The sequence below is a fragment of the Peromyscus californicus genome, unplaced genomic scaffold, assembly GCF_007827085.1.
Source record: "Peromyscus californicus insignis strain IS unplaced genomic scaffold, ASM782708v3 Scaffold_5__1_contigs__length_169319896, whole genome shotgun sequence".
In the NCBI taxonomy this organism is placed as follows: Eukaryota; Metazoa; Chordata; class Mammalia; order Rodentia; family Cricetidae; genus Peromyscus; species Peromyscus californicus.
The window spans coordinates 47,227,890-47,250,054 of NW_026294573.1; the positions used below are offsets into that span (position 1 = coordinate 47,227,890).

At 44.3% G+C, this 22,165-nt stretch overlaps 1 protein-coding gene across 7 annotated transcripts in view; it reads right to left on the reverse strand.

Moving 5' to 3' along the window:
• Nucleotides 1-22,165, reverse strand: part of Dab1 (DAB adaptor protein 1) — an 803,063-nt gene that overhangs the window by 237,399 nt on the left and 543,499 nt on the right. The gene's annotated exons all lie outside the window — the stretch shown is intronic.

The window sequence follows — 22,165 nt, forward strand, 5'->3', positions numbered from 1 at the left end:
ACCCCAACTCTAAGGAGCTCTGCTTGCTTATTACTCTCTCTCTCAATCTCTTACTTAGGACCCTCTGATAAAGCATGTGGAAACTAACCATTCCATGGTCCATGAACTTCATCATTTTTTTGTTTTAATTTTATAATTTAATTTTACATATCAACCACGGATTACCCTGTCCTCCCTCCTCCTGTCCCCCTTCCCCCCCCCCCTCCCTCCAATCCACCCCCCATTCCCACCTCCTCCAAGGCAAGAACTCCCCTGGGGATTCAGCTCAGCCTGGTAGATTCAGTTGAGGCAGGTCCAGTCCCCTCCTCCCTTTACCTAGGCTGAGCAAAGTGTCCCTGCATAGACCCCAGGCTCCAAAAAACCAGCTCATGCACTAGGGACAGGTCCCAGTCCTACTGCCTGGGGGCCTCCTAAATAGTTCAAGCTAATCGACTGTCTCACTGATCCAGTTCCATGGGGGCTCCTCAGTTATTGGTTCATAGTTCATGTGTTTCCACTAGTTTGGCTATTTGTCCCTGTGCTTTTTTCAATCATGGTCTCAATATCTCTTGCTCATACAATCCCTCCTCTCTCTGGCCTATTGGACTCCTGGAGCTCCACCTAGGGCCTGGCCATGGATCTCTGCATCTGCTTCCATCAGTCACTGGATGAGAGTTCTATCACGACAGTTAGGGTGTAGGAACTTCATTTTTTGAAATTATGAGACATGGACCTTGAGCCACTGACTCAGTGGCAACTTTGTGTGACTGGGAGCTTTTGGCACCCTGACTCTGGAATTAACCCACCTGAGGCAAGAAAGCCTCCATCCTTCTCAAGAACCCTCATTTCCCCTCATTTCAAAAGGACAGAAAAAAATGATGGAGATAGGAGAAGAGAGAGAAGCTGTTTACCTAGTTAAAGCCTCACCCCAGCAGGGAAGAAAGGATTCCAGCAGAATTCACAACTATTTCAGGCTTTTCTCTCTTCCCAGTGTAAGCCTGCAATTTACTAAGAATCACACCAGAAACCCCACTTACAAGGAAAGAACACTTACTAATCCCCTTGTTCAAACCCAGGGACTCTTGGTTTCACCTTATCAGATTAAAATTTCACCCAGGGCATCTCTGAAATTACACTATAACCTCACTTATCAGAAGAGAGAAAGAGGAAATGGAAGGAAAGGGTCCTTCGCAGCCTTTTGGGATACAACTTGAGAGCCACCAAAATGCTATCTATGTATGGCTGATGTTAAGACACACTTTATTCTGGGCTAAGACAAACGGCTAAGACAAATGTATGGCTGATGCTAAGAAACAATTTATTTATTGCGACTCACCCTTGAGGGGCCTATACCAACACTTGAGTATGTCTCACTTTGAGTTTTCGTGCCCCCCATCCATAAGACTGCATTCATTTTCTCAGGTATGCTTTTATTCACTCTGAGCCCCTTTCTTAAAATGCTTAACAGAATCCCCAAACCTGATTCAGGAACCCCCATTTGGCTGGAATCCAGGTCTCTACAAGACTAAGGGAATTCTTCAGGCTGCTGAAGGTGAAAGTATACCCCTGTGTTTCTGTCTTGCTGATAAATACCTATCTGGCCTACAGCAAACCGGCCCATTGTAGATATCAGGAAGCAGACTCCCAAGAGAGCCCGGGACCCTTTCAGATTGTAGCCTGAAAGAACACACCTATGCTCCCCAGCTCTTGTGTGTGTGTGTGTGTGTGTGTGTGTGTGTGTGTGTGTGTGTGTGTGTGTGTGATATGTATGTATATGTATGTATACATATATATCTTTTGCAATGTTATATTGTATTTGGTATTTTACCTTACCTTCCCAAGTCAACTGAACATTGAAAAAAAAATAGTTTCCATTTTTCTTTTCTATATATCATGCTATCTATATTTCTTATTTATAGATAATGCCTAAAATAGAATGAATTCAACACACTAAATATTTATTTGGCTTTTTTAATCAATGTGTTTGAAGTGAAAGAATTCTAGGCACATTAATACTTTCATAAACAAAAGACAAAAACGCCCTGTACTTGTAGAACTTGTACTCAAGGACAGGCAGAGAGCCAACAGAAAACACAATAAGGGAAACCTGTGCCTCCTAAGCAGAGAATGGGTGATGGGATGGAACATGACTATAGAACCTGCTTCTGACCCCTTCCCCATCTAGCGATGGTGATAGTTTCTAACTCGAGTTTCACAGCGGCACTGCATTTTCCCTATGCATACCCCTGGAATTGCCTGGGGTATTTCAGCCTTAAAGAGAATGCAATTATGAAATCATCTGTCCCATTTTGCAGAAGGGAAAACTGAGGGGCACAGGTGTCATGTACTTTAAATAAGATTGAGCCCCTGGAAGGAGGACAAGGGTGGTTTACAGACATCCCCATCCCTCAACCCTCTTTCTGGGCATTCATTCTTGAGGGATGAATTCTCCACTAGCCAAGGTAGAAAAAGCTTAGTTTCAGTTTGTCAATTCTCGTTGAGGCCTTGGACTTAGCATGCCTTCTGATCTTCCACATGGTGCCTATAGAAACAGCTCAGCTGTCACTATCAACAAGTCACCTTAGTAACAGAAAGTCAACTGCTAACCTATGTGTATTTCTTCTTCCAGTTGCCAAGAAATTTTTCCCTAACCCCATTGGCTTCTCAGAACAACCATTAGAACATGAGACTCATACATGCTTTTCATTTTGTAGACGGGGAAACAGACCAGAGAGAGGAGGAGAGTGGCCAGAGTTCATGTAAACAGTTAATGGTGGAGTTAGTAAGAAGGTACTGGAGGAAACCAGTGGGTATCCTCCTTCTCTGAGCCACTCCCAAGGCCTCCAGGGACCATGTAAGTGCTCCAAAAGGCTCATTCTCTGCCTCTTATACCGTCTCGTCTCCTGGTCTCGTCTCCTGTGAGTCAGCACAGCCAATACACCTCTGATTTCCATGCACCTGAGTTGTGCAGGATGTGTGTTCTTGTATGAAAGCCTGTAAAAATCTATTTATGGACCTAATTGTCAGTTCTCATGAGTGACAGGCATACAGTGCTTTGACTACTCAACCTAATGTGTCTGTTTCTGACATTTTAAATAGAACACTCTCTTTCCCCACTCCCTGCTCTTTTAGGAAATAATTTGAGCTAGCAGGTATTTTTATAATCATATATCTTTAATTATATCTACACAACTGTCAGAGATTAATGATTTCCTCAATCTGGCTCTTCTTACAGGAAAATTCAGAACTCACGAAACACGAAAAAATCCTGAGATGGCTGCTGTCAGTAACAAAGACATTTCTGGGCAAGGTGGTTTGGCTTTAGTCAAGTTTGAGTTCTCATTGCAGATTAATTTCGTATGACATTTCAATGAATTATTGAAAATGCAGCACTCGTGTGGATGGTAAACATAACTAGATCTATACATGTAAACCAATAAGAAGGCATGTGACAGCCGGTAAGCAAGCTGCGGTGTAACTAGTCCCCAGTCCCCAGAGAAATCAGCAACAATAGGGCCTGCATGGTATGTGTGCACTTTGACCCCCAAAGCAAATGTTACCTTCTTGTGTAAACAGACTCAATCCAGGAGCACAGGGTCAGCGAAGATTTCAGAAAGAATTCCGTCTACCTCTCTTGCTTGGTGCCACAATTCCCACTGCAGTAAAACTCATTGAAAGACTACTGTAGAGTACCATGTATAAGGCAGCCCAGGGGCACTTGCTAAGGCAGAGGCCATGGACCCAAGGGTCTGCCAATAAATACAGAGGGACTAAAAAAAAAGAGTAAAGAATTGCAAACAGTTGAAGAAAGACATGGAGCGGTTTCTGCAGGCTGCCACAGGAGGAGGGGATCCAAGTCCTTAGCTAACTAGGCACGTGTTATGGGTAAGTTAATTTCTCTTTCATCCCCAGTGAGATGGGATTCATATTTACCCCTGTGAGCATCACATTAGATCTGGCTTTGTTTCCTATAGCTGCCTCACCCCTCTTTGCTCCACTTCCAGAAACCTGCATTCCAACATTCCCAATTTCCTCCCATGCCCCTGAAACACTTGATTCCTAAGTCTCAATACTTAAGGCTTCTCAGGAGGCATGAGGTATGCCATCCCTTTGTTGCCACTGACTCTCAAGAACTAGTGTGGTGATGTATTGTCTCCCCCAATATACTGTGTCTCTCAATAAAATTTACCTAAGAATCAGAGTAAAAAGCCAGCCACTATATAGAAGTCAGGCAAATGATAGCACACGCCTTTAATCCTATCACTTGGCAGGCAGGGATTTGTCTGGATCTCTGTGAGTTCAAGGCCACACTGGGAACAGAGCCAGGCATGGTGGCAGACGCCTTAAATTCCAACACAAGCTAACCATGGAGGTCTGTACAGACAGACAGGAAGGACAGAGCTGGGCAGGAAGAGGAAGTGATGTAATTGGACAGAGAGAGCAAATCAGATGGCAGAACAGCAAGGCATATAGGCGTGGGTAGACAGGAAGTAGCTCGCTTTTGGAAGCTGCGGAGTTGGTTTGAGGTGAGGTTAGCTATGGCTTTCCCTATTTCCCTGATCTCTCAGGTTTTCATCCCTATATCTGGCTCCATGTTTTCTATTTAATAAGACGGATTAGAAATTCGTCTACACTAGTGCCCACACCATTTCCTTGGGAAGCCTCCACCAATCACCCAGCTGCATTTGTAAATCCCCAGATCCCTGAAAAATTTCCTCACAAAGGTGTTTATCACACTGAATTATAATAGTTGTGCTGTCTAGTGTCTTAGGAAAGTGACATATTTTATATCCACAGGACCTAGCTAAGTAACTGGCCCCTGTCAGAATATTTGCTGAAACAAATGAAAGTGAGTGGATAGAAATGTGATCAATGACAGGCAATGTGAATCCATACTTTGTGAACTGTAATAGAAGAAGCCACCATTCAATGAATGGCCCCCTGTCCAGAGGCTCAAGGGCATTCTCCTAACTGTCTACCTCCACATGATTACAAAATAACCACAGCCTATAAGAAGAAAGCATATGGCTCAAATGTCCAGTAACCCAATCTGGTGTCAATGACAGACATTATTAGCTCTTTAGAGAATGAAGCCTTTCTAGGGCTAAGTAATGGCCCTTGAAAAATACTGAAGATTCACATTTGAAAAAACTGTCAAAAATCAGGATCTTCAGATCATTCTTTATTATTCAGTAGGCCTGAAATCCGTTGGAATGTACACCCTCAGAGACACCCAGGAGAAGATGACTCAAAGGCAGTCGAAGGCTAAGGGGTGGCAGCAGTCACCATAGGCTGAGGAAGACAAGGACAGATCCTCCCCCTGGGCTGTCACCTGGACAGCACCCTTGCCAGGACCTTTAAGGCTCCAGATCTGCGTTGTTCTGAGTGAGCAAGCCTATGGCCATGTGTTATAGCAGCCTTCGGAAACAAGGACTGGGTTAAGAGAGTTTTCTCTAAGGTGTCTAGCCATTCAAGAGCAGGGATGAGACTTAGATCTGAATACCTCTTTTCCCCAAGCCTTGGGCTTTCTGTGGTGTGATGACTTCTCCCAGGGGCAGGCAGCCTCTGGAGGAAGATGGACTGTCCAGCACCGTGTGTGTGTCCCAGCTTCTGACACAAACCTACCTGTGGATTTTTTTAATAGCAGCTTCAGGTGACCATGAAACACAGTGCTGAGATGCCCTGTGAGAGCCCCACTCTGGAGCATGCCTCATGTAACCAAGAGGGAACATAGGAAAAAAATGAAGCCGATCCAAAGGGAAAATCCAAATGCTGCCTTTTCCTCCGGCATTCCAAGCTCCCCACACTGCTGCATGGTAGGGAGTGGGGGGTTGGGAAACAATTAAACATAAGAGTGGGCTTTAACTACCTCCATTCCAACTCCCAATGGGGTTTGTTAAATCATTTATAATTCCACAAAGCTGGAGTAAATATTTAATATTTGATTCCTAATCCATAAATATTTACACACTGGGATTTCTCCATGTTCAACAAGCCCACCAGAGGGTTTGTACTTTTAGCAAGTGTGACTAATGAAACCTTGTGATTCCTGCCTCTAAGCAAGAGCATCTGGCTCCAGGAACCATGGCAGAGGGAACCATCTGTGTTCACCCAGAGTGGGCCATGATCAGGGACATGGCCAAGGATCCAGCTTTGGGCAACCACTCTGGGGAAGAAGGAAAGACAAGGAGAAAGAAAGCAAAGACAAAACCCCTGCTGCAGCTGCTGAGGAAGAGGAGGAAGTGGCAGCCACACAAGGTGCACATCCCAGGGGCGGCTGTGACATTTCTCACTTGTTCAAGTCAGGGCAATTAACATTTCACAGGCATGTGCCCTGTAAAAGCACTGGTAGAACAGCACCAGGAAACCCATGCTTTGAGGAGTGTTGGGATGATGTTGATAGAGTCCTCTAACTTTGCTAAACCATTCTGTCAAGAAACAGTTGGTTAAAATTTACTCACTTCATTAAGTGGGTGGCTTCTAGCTAGGAGGCGAAAAATAAAAAGATCAGGTTCCTTTCTCAAGAAGCAAATGGCTTTCTGAATGTAATAAAACGGGAGCCTTCACTCCTAGATCTACTGTGCAACCTTGCTCTCTGCTGGAGTCCACACACCTAGAGTCTAATTCTAAATCCAGATTGGGGGCACGGTAAGGGGCTCTGTGGGCTATGGAGTTTCTCCAAAGTTCTGGCGCTTGGACACTGTGGGGCTAGGTTTCAAACACAGAGGATCCATCCACCAAGACCCAGTCAGGGAAAATGAACACTGGCCTGTTATTTAAAGAGGGAATATAATGCAGGGAGCCTTCACAATGGTGTGGAAGAAGCTGAAAAGCCAGGGAAGGAGGAAGTGAGCCAAGGATTAGTGAGAGCAGGAAGCTGCTACTAGCCAGAGGATTAGACCAACAAAAGGAGTGAGTGCCCTGACCAAAGCTAAGCCAAGAGATGGGCCTGGGAGATGGCTGGAATTCTGCTGGGCCAAAGGAGCTCTCTGCCAGCGCAGTGTGACAGAGGAGATTCAGTGGCTACCAGAATGAGGAGAGGTAACTGGTTTCTCCTTTTGCCGTGCCTTAAGTCCTCCACCATGACCTCCCATTGGATGGGAGAATCCCAAGTCTGTCCCGAGAAGAGCATAGAGAACTATGGGCATTTGTTCCCTCGTCCCCCCCACCTCCGTCAGTGAAGAAGGAATCTGAGAGCAAAGACAAATGGCAGGTACTCCTGGTCTAGTCTACCTCTAGGCCTGCCCTTGCTGCCAGAGGAAGCCAGCCTATCAGAAAAAGCTTGAAGGCATGACCACTCCCCACCCCCACACCCCAGTGCTCCCAGGGGACAGCTATCCCTTGTGCCGGTTTTTAAAGAGCAATGGAGCCATCATCTCTGTTTGGCTCACTCAGAATGCTGACAGGAGAGTCAGAACCACATCTATTGGGGTGTTCTGTTCTCTCAGAGGTCCTACAGGTGTGCCAGAGGGCAGTGCTCTCGTTACACCCAGCACATGAACAGGTCTTCTTCCACGTCACAGTGCAGAATCTAACCCCTGCCTGTGCTCCTTCTGGAATATTCCCCTTTCCCTCTCAGCCTGAGATGTCCAGCTCTTTCTAATGCCAGGAGGCTATGTTCTGTCGACCCGGAGGAGATCAGGGTAAGAAGTAGAGGGCCTGCGGGGAGCGGAACCAGCGAGACGACGCTTACTGCCTGGTAATTCTCCGTAAATCACCTATGGTGACAGGCTGCAGACAATCATTTCTTGTGACCGAGACAAGATCAAAGGATTAAGGTTTTTATTTATTTATTTTTGGTAAAGCGGGCTTGGGTTAGGTCATGAGAATCCTAAAAGTCAATCTGAAAAGAATAGCTTGCCACGTGAAAGTCAGATAATGTAGCCCAAGGTCTCTCAGAAAACTTGAAGCCTTTTCAGGGAGAATGGCAGATGAAATCGGGGACATTGCGTCTGCCTAGGAAAGCCTGTCACAGCCCCTTTTCCTGCACTCAATCTCTGGTTACTGGGCTGCCACAGCCTGGGCCTTACAAGTATTCCAATAGCGATGACATCATCTACCTCTTACTGAGCCCTGAGCCAGATGCTCACATGCTCTGAGTAAGAACCTTGTACATAGACAAAGGGGGTTCCATTTTATCAATAAGGAAATTGAGATGTATCAAACAACTTACTTTTTGGTTATTAATACAAGTTGTTCGAATGTTTGCTGCTTACTTATATCTGCCCTTCACTACATGCATCAGACCTGAGTTTAAAACCATACAAGGAAGGACGAGAGTCAGAGAGACGAAGGAAATCATCTTTAGAAATACAGAAGCAAAGCTCAAGGCTGGGTCCTCTCCTGCTAGCCCTCTAGAGGCTGTTCATCACTGTTCACTCCCTCATCCTTCAAATACTGACTAGGCCTCTACAATGTGCCAGGTCCTGCAGAGAAAACACCTGTGTCCCCACTGAGCATTCTGGCATGTGGCTTTGCAGTACACTGAGCTGCCATGAGCCCCAGGCAGCTTGTGTGGCCCCAGCACTGGGCTCCTCCATGCAAAGATGAGGAGGATTCACACTCAGCCCATTGGAATGACATTGCCTATGCTGTCTTGGCCACTCAGAGCACCTTCTGGAATCTGCAGGGTCTGAGGCAGGGTAGGTGGTAGGTATCATTTTGTATGGAGCTTCCAAAGTCTTTTATCCAAGAATCTTCAGATCAGCCACCTGAAGGGAACTAACTATAAGTCGGTGAAAGGTGCCTTGAAATGCCTCAGCTAGCCATTCTCTAGAAAGAGTGAGGCTGATACCACCCCCTTAGCTTAACCAGCTCAAAAGATGCTGTCCAAAGTGCTGAGTGAACAGGTGCCAGCTCAGCTCATTAAGTCCCCAAAGTTTTCATTGTTTCTAAGCTAATTTGCATTAACATATTGGGCACTGGACAGCTATTAAGTGGTTAGCTGCTGCAGCTCCTGAAGGAGTTTGAGATCAAAGATGTATCACATGAGTGTACATGAAAGCCACTGTGGGAGCTCACTTCTGCCCACACTTTGAAGGGGGAAAAACAACTGCTTTTTTGGCATGATGATTACTTCCTATTGCTACCAGGAAGTGCTTCTCACTGCCTCGGGAACTATTATTCCATCTGGGTGGCACTCTGTTCTGGAAATGGTTACTGGGGACCCACTCTGCGGCAGCTTTAGGCTGTACGGGCAGGGTCAGGTTTGGAGGGAGGCAGATAGAGGACTGAGCATAGCACAGCAGAGAACTGAAGCAAAAAGGTGGTCAACGGCTCCTCCTCTAACCGGCTCCAGTTTATCTCTCCAGTGTCACTCACTGATCCTCAGAACATTGTACCACCCCACCGAGCCTTGACATGGCCATCCTTTGGAGTCACACAGCCGCTTAGAACAGGATCGCCGCTTCCCCTCCCTGTCCCCGCCCCACCTCCATCCTTCCTTTTCTTACCTCTTTAACCATATCTTCCCAGAATCTAGATAGCCCAGGCACTGTTTGGCTACTCTAGGAAGGCTTCCTGGCAGAAGTGGTTTCCAGCCTGGATTCTCTCAGTTAGCTGTGTCTATATAGAGTCTGTACCACTGCTTTGCATCCTTCCCCTTCCCTGAGTCACCCATAGGGTGGCCAAAAGTAACTACTCTCTCCCTTTGCAAACCTAACTCTTTTTTTTTGTTGTTGTTGTTGGTGGTGGTGGTGGTTTTTCGAGACAGGGTTTCTCTGTAGTTTTGCGCCTTTCCTGGAACTCACTTTGTAGACCAGGCTGGCCTCGAACTCACAGAGATCCTCCTGCCTCTGCATCCCGAGTGCTGGGATTAAAGGCGTGTGCCACCACCACCCGGCTGCAAACCTAACTCTTAACTGGACAAGAGGCAGTCACTGGTAGAGACAGGATGAAATTTACAGACATTGTCTCTCCTGAATCTAGAATTGGGATCTTCAGCTTAGTCTTGGGTGGGAGCTGCAATAGGGTAAATGTTGCAGCTGGCTGTGAGCACAGGGACAGAGGCAGGCCTGAATGCAGACAGAAAAAGTGAAAGCAGAGTCTGAGAAGACATGAGGCATGTCCAGATGACGCTGGAGGGAGGAAAATGCCTTACTTTCCCCAGCAGGGCTCCAGGCCCACCAAGTGGAGGTGAAGACCTGCAGATCGCTTGCTTCTTTCCTGAATGAGTTCTATTCCAAGCACATGTGTGGCTCCCAAGGAGGAAGGACAGTCTGCAGCAGCCTGAGTAGCATGATGTCCTGGAGAGCTAAGCTGGAACATCCCAGGAGGCAGAGACAGTGCATATGGTATCTCCACAAGTCCCACCCTAGCAAGAGCCAGACAGTGATGGTTTGCACACAGTGGCTTGCACACTCAACCCTTAAAGACATTGTCGTCCCAGATCAGTGACTCTACATGGGCTTCATCCTTCTTCCTATCATGTGTACACACATATGTAGATGATGCCCTTGGTTCTCAGTCATCTTTGGCAAGAGGATCTTATAAGCTTCACTTCACACATTAGCAAACAGAGATGTAGAGGATCTGGTATTCTTCAGAGTCACGGTGCTTACAAAATAAATGGAAGATGTGACTGACGGACGTGGGAGCCTGAAGACAGTAGCACCGTCACTGGGTTGCCTTCTGAAGACAATGTGGCTCGTTGTGGGCAGCGACTGAGTAGAATATATTTAACAAGGTCTTATACACCACTAACAGAGCAAAGGATGCTCAGATCATGTGACTTTGCATAGATGCTGGTGGGGCAGGAGTTTTGGGTTTGTTTCTGACAAGGACAGAGGTGTAAGAACAACACTGGGGCTTCCTGCTTGGGCAGTCAGCAGTAACTTCTTTCTGCCCCTCTCTCATTCTCCAGCTCTTGCAGACCACGAAAGGGCTAAACTGTGCCAGAAATTACTGGACTAACTTGCCGGAGCACTTGGTAACCCAGTTTCCACTAGCACCACATTTGACACCTAGTGCCCACCTTTGCCTCTGAGGCAACAGGTGACTTGTGGAAAGCCATTGGTACAGTTAATCTGTCTGTGGTGGGAGAAAGGTGAGAAGCTGGGGGGTGTCTCATAGCAATCCCTAGTATTTGGGTAGAGCATGAATCCTTTTGCTGCATATCGCAGGAATCTTTTTGTTGCCATGTGGCCCACACACATGCATCCTACAGCTATCCTACCGCACAGAAAGAACTCGCTGCCCCTAGATATCTACTACCACAGCTGCTCCAGCACCGCATTTCCTGAGACCACTCCTTGCCACGGACAGAGCAATGTCGCATGGTCAGGCCCTTTCCTGGGAGGTGAGCACTACTCTAGTGAGTGATTTTGGCTCGAAGACTCACCAACAGTCTTGCTGGAATTTCCCTGGCATTACAGGGAAAGCTCTCAGGGGATCACCCAATTGATCTCCCTCCCCACTTCCCTTCCTTCCTTCGCTCTCCTTTACCCAGAGCAAACCTGCATTGTGATCGAATGACTCCCTCTTCGTTTTTTCCCATCAGCCTGAGCAAGGTTGCTTGGCTCCCCATGTCCTTACTTCCTGTGTCTGAAGGGAATCTCCCCAGTCCTTAGCTGCCCCTTCTGCCTTTGACATTGGAGGCTGCTGAGTAAAAACTGAACAGAGAGGAGACTCTAGCTTATGCTTTAGGTGGAGAAGTCTGATACAATAGATGCAAAGATGCAGAGGGATCTCCCTTTAAATGCAGGTCTTCAAGATGCAAACTTTATCCCATTAATTTTCATTTCTAAAGGTCCTGGCACCACAGGCATTTTCTGAAATGGACCAACCTCTGCAACCAGCTTCAGAAGGATTTCAGAGATGATTTCACCCATTGCAATGGATAATCCTTCAGCTCTGAAATGGAAGATCATAATAATGCTTTGCCAATCTACTCTGATCCCAGAGAAAATGGACCGATAAATGAAGATGATTTCAAGGTTTAAAGCTGCCTCTTCTAACCCAATCTGCTAAAAATTAAAACTCAGCAAGGCATAGTGAGAAGACTTTTCAGCTTGTCATTTTTATGAAACAGAGAAACCATACAGACCCCAAATCCTCTCCCTGCAAATGAAAACAAGCTGCTGTGGTCAACGATGTTTTGAGGCAAAAGCAAAAGCCCTACCCTCCTTGACCTTCAGCTCTCAATAATTGACTGTCGCCTCCCATGAATTTCAACCCCTTTTATAAAAACAACCAACATGATTATGTTACTTGAGTTCAGGGGAGAAACCCATAGAATAGAGTCCGGTGCATAATAAACATTTAATAAATATCAAACATGATATGAGTGCCACATTGTATTTTTGTGAAGACTAACCAAGATACTGAAAGCTGGTACTTTCCTGGCACTTCCTGGATATTTATTTCTTATGAATCTAATCCATGGCTTTAAAACACTTTCAAATAAAGTGACTAATGCAAGTTTCTTCTTTAGGGCATAAACAGGGGGAAGAGGGGAGTAGGAAGAGGGGACTAACAATTAAGTGAGGCCTGGGATTGGGTGTTTGTCCACAGTTCCTTCCAACTGAGATCTATGTTTTGTTTCATTTAAAGCAGTTCTGATCTTTCTGGTGTAATATGCATGCACAGAGAGGGGTGAAGGAGGGAGGGAGGGAGGGAGAATATAAAACTATACACCCATAGGCCCTGATGGATACCAAGGACAGAAAATTTCCAGTAGACCTGGTCTATAAATTGTCATTTAAATTTGCAATTTAAAAACACTGTCTGACTTTTTGATTTAGCTGACTGTATATGAGGCAAATAATGGAATCCTAATAAGCAATGTTTAAATGACATCTCCAGTCTCCCAGACAGAGAGGGTGAGAGTAGAATTCTAAGAAGAGAAAATAAATCTACTAAGAATAGGAAAGAAGACCAGAACTAAATAGTTGCACTAATCACTTGATGACAGATATCAAGAAAATGTATTTTTGGGTGTTTAAAATTCGAATCCCTGAGAGGCGAAGGATAGGTTATCAGCTAAAACCCCCTAAAGACATTGTAAGGAAACAAAAGTAAGCTCAATTTTTACATTTCATCACATTAAAATAGATGAACCAAAAAATCAAGGCACGAAGACAGCACATTAAAGTTGATAAGCTGGGGTTAGAAGATTTGAACTGCATAAAGCACTCCATCTCCCAGGCATCCACTGGTGAATCTTAATGCCAGCATCCTCCTAGAGTAGTGGGTCCAGCTAAGGGGCACCCAGCCCAGAGATGCTTTCTTCTCCTCGAAGGAAAACCAGTTATAGCCTCCCAGCCACAACACACAGTCCTCACTGAATCAACTCAAGGATACAAAGAGACGTGAACTATCAACTAATAAAAACAGTTCCACATACCACACACCTGGAGGAATGTTCAGTAAATCTCAGAATGGACCAGTGAAAAATGGCAACATTGGTACAAAGGTAAGGATGGTCTTTTTGTGCAAAAAAAAAATATTAAAGAAAATTACATCACTTACCATGTTTAAAAATAATAATCATATTTTTTAATTGTAGGGGAATAGCTTACCTGAGGAAGTTTAGTGAAGAATAACACACAGCAGGATTTGATTGCACATGTTTGCATGAATCTGTGCACATATGCACGTACAGGAAAAAGCATCCGAAGGAAATACACTTGAGTGTTAACTGTGCTCGAGGAAAGAAAGGTGGGGGCTACAGACTCTCCCCAGAACACTTGAGGCAGCCATTAAAATTGATCTGCATTGGCAAATTATACAAAATCTATTTGTAATCTATGGCTTTGAGAACAGGAGGGGAAACCACAACAATCATTATTTCAAAACATCAAAGAAAAACTAATCGAATATAAATGACTGATTCTGGGAAAATATAAGCCAAAGGCCAAAGAATTGCCTATATAGTGAAGGCTAGTCTATTGTTCAACAGATGTGTAATGAATGTATACTGTGTACCAGGCCCCGTGCATAATACTAGATGTATAAAATATACTAACTTCAAGGCATGTTATGCTGAAGGAAAGAGAACAGTTACTTTTTGAGGAGATGTCTGATCTGCTGGTCTTTCTGTCTCTGGGGAAAAAGTGGGCTTTGCTGTTTACAGGTGGCCACATAAAGGCTGTAAAAAGTAATGGGTGGACAATGTCTGTGGAACGGAAGCATTTCACAAAGCATTGCCTAACAGCACTCTAAACCCCAAGGACCTTGACATAAATCTCCTAATCCCTGGGGAGCCCTTGGCTTATTGGTTCCTTCTGCTGTGATTTCAGCTAACTGTAAGTAACTACAACCGCCTCACAGTTTTGCACCTTACATAGCACATCTTTAAGATCCATGAGTCCAAGATCTGTTCACACTCTTCTGTGGCCATCATTCTACCAGGCTTAAAAAACAACAACAAAAGTGGGCATGGGAAACAAGTGAAAAGAATGGAAGGAAACAAAAGGCTAGAGGGAGGATAGAGGAGTTAAGGACCTCATGTAGCCCTTGCCTTTAACAGAGTCAATGTCTGCAATTCTTGAATCAACTAATCTTTCTGGATCACCTCTTCCAGATGTACCCAACCTGATGCCTGTAGGGCCCATGTGTTCCAGGACAACTATGAATGTAGTAGATGGCAATTTGTGGGTGGCAATGTTATGTCACGATTTCAAAAAGTTGGACAGCCCTGCTCTGTGTAAACAGCTGAATTAGGGTCCCTTCCACTCTCTACACATACTCATCTGCTCCATAACCCATGATTCTGAATCCCAGGAGGTTCTTCACTAGAAGACACTATGGTCAACAAAACATGGGAAGAATGCCAACTGCTCAGGTTCAAATCACAACTTCTAGCTTCTGGCCGTGGGCCAGGGTTGCCGAATCTCTATGACTTTTACAGCTTCAACATAGGGGTACAAATTGTGAAAATAAAATTGAAAAAAACATTCAAAATGATTTGTACATTTGTCTTCTTCCTGCAACTAGTTTTATTTCTGACCAGCCTATATCATGTACTTTCTACTAGTTAAGCACAGCACTGACCTTAATAAAAGCCATCAGATACCAACTCAAACAGTAGAACAAATCTCACAGATCCTCATGAAGCAAGGGCTAAAAGAGACCTTAGTGAGTAGCATGCTTTGGACCTGCTATCACACATCAAGCTGCCTTTTCTAAATCCAACCCCATTCCAGCACTCATGTTATCCATCACCACCTCAGTACAATGCCCCATGTCTTTAACACACAGTCTGTACTGCTGTTAATAAGGGGTATAGGGATGATCATCTTCCCAATGATAGAGGTCCTGATCCTTTTTAGGATCACATAATAAGAACATTTTTCATTGTTGGAGATAATTCCCCTTCCCATGCACATTTGTCAAAGGCAGTTTCCAACAGTACCGTACATCATCCTGAAATACATGATAAGATTCAGGTCTGCTATTCATCATCTGCTGGGCTCCGTCCAATGTGAGTTCCTGCGTGGCTTTTCTTGCCTCTGATTTAACAATTAGTATGCAAGTTCTCCCTAGAGCAGTATGACCAACTGAAGGGGGTAAAAGACTCAAATAATGGTACTCCCAAATTGGAAGGAAGAAATCCATGATGACAAATAGGTTCTTTATAAAGGTAAACAGAATCTAAAGTTAGAAAGATGACTGCTTTCCAGGTACATGTTGGGTTACCTTGAACATATCCTCAGTTTAGAAGCATAGGCTTCCTCGTCTGGAAAATAATGCTATGAAACCTACAACTCCCCTTTGAAGCTTTTTAAAGGTGAGATTTCCTTTTAGGTTTTTTGTGATATGTATGGGTGCTTTCCTAAAAGTATGTATGTGTGCCACATGCATACCTGGTGCCTGTGGCGGCCAGAAGGTGGCAGTGGATCCTCTGCAACTAGACTTATGTTTGTGAGCCACAATTTGTGTGCTGGGAATGGAACTTGGCTTTTCTGAAAGAATGGAAAGTATGCTTAACCACAGAGCCATCTCTCCAGCTCTTCTTGTGAAGATAAAAATGTAAGTTCTTATATTCTCTGCCAGGTTGTTCTTACATTGTTCTTATATTCTCTGCCAGGTAGTCACATTGTTAATGCTGTCTCCCATTTCTTCCTTTGAGTCTTGTCCTCCTACTATTAAGGAGATATAATTACTGAGAAGACAAAGTACAGGCCATCAAATCCTGTCTTAACACATAATCTAGCAGGACAGGAAGGTGTGCAGGTGTGATCTTAAACAAAGAAGGAGTTCTGAGAGTCACAGAGCAAGGAAGGCTTACTACCATCAGTGAAGAAACACACTGAAGCCGGGCGGTGGTGGCGCACGCCTTTAATCCCAGCACTCGGGAGGCAGAGCCAGGCGGATCTCTGTGAGTTCGAGGCCAGCCTGGGCTACCAAGTGAGTTCCAGGAAAGGCGCAAAGCTACACAGAGAAACCCTGTCTCGAAAAACCAAAAAAAAAAAGAAACACACTGAAGAGCTTCATGGCAATGTAAAACGAGGTCTATCTCAAAAGATCAGGTAGGCAAAGGCAGGCGGAAAGGGGACAAGAGAACTCCATCCAGATTGAGAGAAAAGAGGATGCAAGTTTATGCATGTTCAAGGAGAGCCAGGCAGCTGGGTGTATCAGAATGTGAGAGATGCTCTCAGAGCCCATGCAACAGTGCTGTGTTGATGAGGGCAGCAGAATTGCAGGGTGGGTCAAGGACGGGGCTTTGACTTCTTGAGTTGACTATGTCTTACCTCTCTAACATCCATTGCTATCTCTGAGATTGTTAAAACAACAGCAGCAACAACAACAAATAAACCCAGCTACCTGGAAGGGGTATTCTGAGCAAAATATACATCTATGGTTTTAGAGCATAGCCTGATGTCTATAACCACTGACATGTATTAGTTATACTCATCACTAATATCTTCATTATCTCTTTTGGAATAGAGATGGATACCCACTGGGAGATTAACCTGGCTGATAGCATTCACAAATTTGGAGAGCTTGCATAATTCCCTGGTCTCCAGGTTTTGGAGTGCTTGTCTGAAATTAAATTCTAGAAACAATGCTTTCTCTTAATATAAAGTACATTTCAACTTCTGCAGTAAAAGTCTTTCAAGTTTACCTACTCTTTACCTTTTCACGTCTGTAAAATAAAGAGGAAGTGATCTTCTTCACACTATGACAATGTTGACCTTATCAATCAAGTGAAGCCTTGCATGGGTCAGCCATCCTTTAGCTAAAGATAAGGTGCTTCAGTGTCTATCTACACCATATGGCACAGCCATTATTCTTTGCTTATGCCAAGGCTGAGGCTGCCTTAGTATAAGATACCACTGAAAACTGTAGGAAAGTGCCTTCCTTGTGCTTGCTTTCAGTAAGAGGACAAATCATTCTCCAGAGAACAGTTCAGTCCCATGTTAGCATGTAGACAGACCCCAGGGGTCTATTAGACTGAGGTGCATGTAGCTCTATCTGTTTATAAGTTACATGGGCTCAGGTAAGAAGTTCATCTCTCTGAAGCTTAGCTGCCTCTCTTAAGATGGGAATATGAGGGTATAGGCTCTTTTCAAGTATAAATAGAGAAAACATAGCCACATTACCAACAGGCATCAGTTCCCTTTCACTGATATCCCCACCACCACCACCACCACCTTTGACCTACTTGGTGCTCTCCTGACAGGCTATATACACAAACTTAGGATTGCAGTAGGTGTCCTTTGACCAAGCTATAAGATGTGTTGTAGAAGAAGAGATTTCTGAAATCTCAGCACACCTGGACACATCTGCTCAACAAACTCACAGAAATAACAAAATGCCATGCTCTGGGCCATTTGTTGATTCTGTGCAAAGCACACACTCTCCAGCTCTGAGAAGGCGCATACACTTAACCTGACTCAGCGCTCCCCAGGACTTAAAGGGCGAATGTGAAGGGCTTTGTTCTTCCAAACATCAAAATTCAGGCCCAGCCACTGCCAGAGGCAGCACACTGAGCTTAATGAAGCAGTGGGATGAACTAATACGGCAAATCGTATAGCTCTTACAACCAATATGGCCCACATCATGCTAAATTACGGCACCAGACATGATTGGACACACATCCAGACAGGAGAAGCAGCTCTTGGAATGGCAAGAATTTTGAATGCCACATAACAAGAACGTCAGGGGGCCAAGTTCTCATGGGAGATGTTTGTATTGCTCTTGTTTTATTTTTCTTTCTCCTCATGTAAATCCTTCCCCTGAATACTTTATAAAAATTTACTAAGCATTTACTGAGCCTATGCCATGTGCCAAGAGCTGTGTGACGAACCTACAGCTAATAGCAGAGACTGAGAAGTAGTCGAAAGATGACTGAAGAATTGCGGCCAACGTGAGGACCTGAGTGGGTCTGGGTACTGTGGGACTTAGCCAAACCTAGGTGGCACATGAGCCCTAAGGTTCTGAATTCATTCCTCCATTCCCTGATAGATGCCATAAATGCTGTTGCATCCCTATTACCTGACACTTCAGTGCTCAGTGTTAGAGATAAGCAACTAACTAAATAGTCCATCCTCCTACAGAACTCCGAGCCTCGGGAGTGAAAAGAGAAGGAAAATTATAGCTTAAAATAACATATTATGGCCGGGCGGTGGTGGCGCACGCCTTTAATCCCAGCACTCGGGAGGCAGAGCCAGGTGGATCTCTGTGAGTGCGAGGCCAGCCTGGGCTACCAAGCGAGTCCCAGGAAAGGCGCAAAGCTACACAGAGAAACCCTGTCTCGAAAAACGAAAAAAAAAAAAAAAAACATATTATGATTATTACTAAGGGATACTTTGAGAGTCCCAGGATGGTACAGAAGAAGAGTAATGGGTCACTGAATATTTCCAGGGGAGAATAACATCTAACCTGAAACCAGATGCATGGAGTTAGCTTTGAAAGGAATAAAGAAGAATTTGCCCCTCAGAGAAGAAAAGACGCATGCAAATCTCCCAAAGCAAAAGCAACACAGAGGAGTGAATTGAAATTCACTCTCTTGAGGCAGGGAATGGACTACAATTATGAAGAGTGGAAGGAGATGGACCTGGAGAGATAAGGAAGGGTGAGGACACAGGGCTTCTTAGAGGTTAAGATAAGCTGAGGCATCAGGAGCCTCTCTCACTACAGATTTGAAGCAGACTGTGACCTGATCAAATCTCCCAATCAAATCAACACAAGGTTGGAGATGTCTAATACAGGAAATCTCAGGGCTACTTAGGAGGCTACAGAACATTCCAGATGAGAGATAAAAGCTAGTTCCGAGTACCTTTAGGAATGGGATAGTCAGGAGATAAAGAATTAATGGCTTAGAAAGACATGCAACTTGTCACATAGTCTGATAATAGTGATTAATTAACTGAGGATGCTAAGAGGCTTCAAAGGTTAAGGATAATGGCCCAGTGCAATGGTTTCTACATGCTAGATAGAGTGTGACCAAGAGTAACAAGCGATTAGGATGACAGAGATGGTCCAAGTGGGGGTACAATCTCCACTAAAGTCATGGAGGCACATCCTAGGGCCTGGAGGTCACTGTGGCTTGGCTATGGAGAAGTAAAGAAAAGGAGCAGAGACATTTTAAAGGGTTTCATGTGCTGCTCTATGGGCCATGATGCTGGAGGGACAAACGGACGTCTGAGGAAATCCTGACTTATAAGAGAACCAGATAGAATGAGTTCTTAAACTAGGGCACCCAGTCAGCCTCTGCAGATGAGTTTGTCTTCAGGGAATGACTACACTAAGTGCAGCATCCTGTAACAAAGTTAGCACCAATGAGCATAGATAACACAGAGGTCTCTACCCACTTTGTGGCATATGCTGTGCTCACCAGGGTAAAGACTGCTTGGCCTGAACCTTTACTACTTTCTCCAAGTCCTATAAATGAGCTTTACTGACCAACCTTAGGGAGATTTATGTCATAACAAAGTCCTGGATTTGAGGCATTTAAACTTGCAAATCTCAAAGCCAGTAGAGAACAACTAGTTCACTATGATAAAAACAAAACAAAACCCTGCCAAGACAGAAGAGCACTATAGATTTACCTGAATTCAGTGGTCATGCCCCTGTCCCCAATGGCAATGTTTCACACCCCTCGTCTCCTAGCACTGAGCCACAGAAAAACCCAAAAAAATGTGTACATTGTCATGACTGCAACAATCTACATGACCTGAAAAGAGTCTCCTGATTCACATGATACTATTACATACTCAAAGGGGTGACATAAGAGTTGGGCTCATTAGGGAGAACTTGTCTGAAATGGCTATCATGCAAGAAGAGCACCAACTCCTCCTAGATATCTTCACTCCAAGTAAGAGGAGGAAAAACAGAGAGAGGCAGAGAGGCAGCATTAGGGACTAATGCTAAAACTACAAGTTGTTTGGAATCTGTTGAGCTGAAGGTGTTCCAACCAAGGAGACATTCCTAGGTTCTACTCTTGGCTCATGTGTCAGTTTCTTTTTATTGCTATGGTATAACACCCTGATAAAAGCAACTTAAGGGAGCAAGGGTCTACTAGCTCACAGATCAAGGTCTACTCCATCAGAGTGGGAAGTCAAAGCAACAGGAGATTAAAGCAGCTGATAATACTACATCTACAGTCAGAAGACAGCAGTGAATACATGCACACTAGTGCTAAGCTCACATTCTCTACTCTTATATAGTCCAAGATCCCCTACCTAGGGAATGGAGCCACCCATAGTGGGTGGATTCCCACCTCAACTAATGAGGCTCAGTTCACAGATGACTCTGGAGTCTATCAAGTTGACAATTAACAATAACTATCATAACTTATCTGACCCACTGAATGACTGCAGGCAGTGCCTTCTTTCAAGATCCCATCTGTGAGAGCTAGACTTTGCCTGCTCCAACTATTAACACCTCATACCTTTTTAGGAGTCTCAACTTCTAGAGAATTTAATTATATGTAGATATACAAAGGCATTTAAGACATTGTTCCATTTATTTTTATTTTTATTTTTATTATAGACAGGGTCTTGCTCTACAGCTCTGGATGGCATGGAAGATTCCATGTGGACCAGGTTGGTCTCAAACATACAGCAATCTTTTTGTGCTCTACCTATGGTCTAGTGCTGGGATTCAACTTGGAATAAAAGTAATTTTAAAAAATTTTATGAACAATAATGAATTGAAAATGAACAACAGTAGGAAAGTAGAAAATCTATCTCTTCAGGGAGAGACAAGCTCTATAGAAGTCAGAATGCCTTCCTCAGCTAGAACCCCTTGCTATCACATGGACTGGTGAAAGTCAGCCTCTCTTCCTGGGGTATTTCTCTCTTCCCAGGGCATCAAGTAGAGGTTGCACTTATGGCTGCAGCTGGATAAACATCTGTGAAGAACAGGATGACATAATATCTTTAGATGTTTCAAACTTGGGCAAGGAGCTACAATTTTTATATCTGTTTGGTAGCTGGGGAAACTGAAGGCTTCTAAATCAGAGGGTAGTGGTCTGAGGGTAAGCACAGATCCAGGGTCTCAGTGGGCCACAGGCTATGTACCTCACCACCTAGGCCAGGAGCAGTACACAGAAGTAACAATAGATGAGAATCTTTGAAGATTCATTTGAATATATTCCCTTCTGTGTCCTATAGTTGTAACAGGCTAAGGAATATGATGTCATTATAGAGATCACTAAGTGCTCAGCCAATACTAGCAGGCTATTTCCTAAGTGTATCTGACTAGTAAAGACCTTGACTATAGCCTTACCAAAATTATCCCTCAACATAAACTGGCTAGAATTCTAATCCATTTTGATGAGCCTGATGTGGAGACCTCTGCCACCTGGATCATCTGGGGGCTCTGAGCCTAAAATCCTACTGGAAATAAGTTGAGTCTTCATCACTAATGTTGTTAACTGCTAGCCCTGGTGCATACCTCTAACACAAATACAAGAACAGTATGATAAATTTGAAAATGTTTCTTTAAAAGGAGACAATGATGGATTGTGACCTCAGAAAGACAAAGAGGGAAACGTTACAATTGCTAGGCCACAATCACAGCAATTCCCAAATGGTTGTCCCTCCTATCTGACAGTGTACACATGAGCCTTTTAAAGATAAGTAAAATCAGGTTTGAAGAAGCTCCATCATCCTCTCTAGTTATACAGCAGTTAAGAAGAGGAGTTGGAATAAAACAAAAGTACTTTCCAGAACCCAAAGTGGTGCTTCTTTCTACACACTCAGGTACCAGGTGGTGGTGGAACCCAGGTCCTGACCCC